Source organism: Danio rerio, chromosome 15 (genome assembly GCF_049306965.1).
Source record: "Danio rerio strain Tuebingen ecotype United States chromosome 15, GRCz12tu, whole genome shotgun sequence".
NCBI lineage: Eukaryota > Metazoa > Chordata > Actinopteri > Cypriniformes > Danionidae > Danio > Danio rerio.
The window spans coordinates 51,777,501-51,780,000 of record NC_133190.1 but is presented as its reverse complement, the minus strand read 5'-3'; the positions used below and the strand labels follow the sequence as shown (position 1 = coordinate 51,780,000).

Below are 2,500 nucleotides of genomic sequence, written 5' to 3'. Positions count from 1 at the left end.
ATCTGCAGAAGTGAGAGCAGATAAGGAGGAGCAAAGCCAGAAGTCGCTTTGTAAGCAAACATCAGAACTTTGAATTTGATGCGAGCAGCAACTGGCAGCCAGTGCAAACGGATGAGCAGCGGAGTGACATGTGCACTTTTAGCTTCATTAAAGACCACTCGTGCTGCTGCGTTCTGGAGAGCTGAAGAGGCTTGATAGAGTTAGCTGGAAGCCCGGCTAGTAGAGAGTTGCAGTAATCCAGTTTGGAGAGAACAAGAGCTTGAACAAGGAGTTGAGCTGCATGTTCAGATAGGAAGGGTCGGACCTTTCTGATGTTACAGAGTGCAGTAAACTTCTGCCATCATCTCATCAGGACCTGCATCTGAACAGTCTCTGGGTCAGTGTGTGTGAAGATTTGGACATCTTCTTGAACACTTTTAATGCGTCTAATTGTATGACTGGCGGGAATCACGGGAAAACCACAGGTTTATAAGTGTAGTAGTAAAATACAATTCCTGAGAAGAGCTACTCAGTTACAGTAATCTGAGTATTCGTAGTTAGTTGCTTTACACCACTGCCAGGGGGCGATCTTCACTCAAAAGCAGGCATGTGGCACACTTGGGAGAGATTTCGAGACTCACTGAGACAATGGACAGAATTAAGACTCACCCATTCCCTGGACTGAATCGAGACTCATTGACTCACTGCACTCAGTTGAGACTCACTAATTCACTTGACTGAATCGAGACTCACTGATTGACTGAATCACTGGACTGAGTTGAGACTCACTGATTTAATTGACTGATTCGAGACTCTGGCTGTTTCTCAGTATGCGTTCTTGTGTCCTCGTGAAATGTCATCAACCGTCGCTGAAGTACTGTCCCAAAGTTCACATCTTGCCAAGTACAGATGAAACTCCCGGATGTGTACTTGCTCTGCCCCTTTGGCCAAGGATGCTTCGAGAGGTGACTTGTGCAAACTTGCGTGGCTCAGGTATCCCAGAATGCATTGCAGCATAACCAGCGAAAGCTAATGGCGGAGGAGGAAACCCACACGGTTCCTCCTTTACTGCGTCACAAAATAAGGTTAAGAGTTTTCAGGAGAGAATGTAGTTGTTTTAAACTCGATTCAGCAGTTTATTCATAAAGATTTTGTTTCTTTGGCGATCGTCATCAGCTTATGCAGACTCTGACCCCCAGCCTGTCAGCGGGAGCTTCGTCATCACCTCCCCACAGAGAGCAGCTTTACTTCAGCCAGCCCATCTCAGATGTACCGCTGGATCTCATCTCTCCACTGCAGTTCAGTCATGTTATTAACACAGTTTGTGCAAATCTAACGGACAGTTTTTGGTCTTATAATCTATTATTTGTTCTCAGCTGGGTAATTTTGTTACTTTTATTATCGTCTTTAATCATGTTGCCGTGTTGTTCGCTGTTTGTCTTTGTTTACTAAATTGCTTAATGTTATCTTTATGAATAATTGTGTCCGTCTTGTACTTTACACTTGTATAATGTCCACTGTAGTTAAATCTGATAATCAAAGACACGAGTGTGTACAACACCTCATTTCACTCCACATTTATGGTGATTTACGTTTATTTTTACTTTAATCAATAAGACAGATTTATGATATTAATATAATATTGATTATTAGGCCGTGCTTTCTATAATGAATCATTGTATTGTTAATGTATAGTGTGGTGAGGTAAGTGACGTCATAAAAGTACACTGCCGTTCCATTTGAAGTATCCGACTTGTGTTCTCGCATCCTCTGTTTGTTCTTCCAAGTCTGAACTAGCTCTGAACCTCCAAGGAAGCAAGTCGGAACTTTGCGCACTTAATATTGAGAAACAGCCTTACTGATTCACTGAATCACTGGACTGAGTCGAGACTCACTGAATCACTGGACTGATTAAAGACTTACTGAATCACTGGACTGAATAAAGACTTACTGAATCACTGGACTGAATAAAGACTCACTGAACCACTGGACTGAGTCGAGACTCACTGAATCACTGGACTGAATAAAGACTCAGTGAATCACTGGACTGAATAAAGACTCAGTGAATCACTGGACTGAATAAAGACTCACTGAATCACTGGACTGAATAAAGACTCACTGAATCACTGGACTGAATAAAGACTCACTGAATCACTGGACTGAATAAAGACTCACTGAATCACTGGACTGAATAAAGACTCACTGAATCACTGGACTGAATAAAGACTCACTGAATCACTGGACTGAATAAAGACTCACTGAATCACTGGACTGAATAAAGACTCAGTGAATCACTGGACTGAATAAAGACTCACTGAATCATTGGACTGAATAAAGACTCACTGAATCACTGGACTGAATAAAGACTCACTGAATCACTGGACTGAATAAAGACTCACTGAATCACTGGACTGAATAAAGACTCACTGAATCACTGGACTGAATAAAGACTCACTGAATCACTGGACTGAATAAAGACTCACTGAATCACTGGACTGAATAAAGACTCACTGAATCACTG

The 2,500-nt window shown here is 42.0% G+C and overlaps 1 protein-coding gene across 3 annotated transcripts in view; it reads right to left on the bottom strand.

Moving 5' to 3' along the window:
• Window positions 1–2,500, bottom strand: part of mpzl3 (myelin protein zero-like 3) — a 12,814-nt gene that overhangs the window by 3,123 nt on the left and 7,191 nt on the right.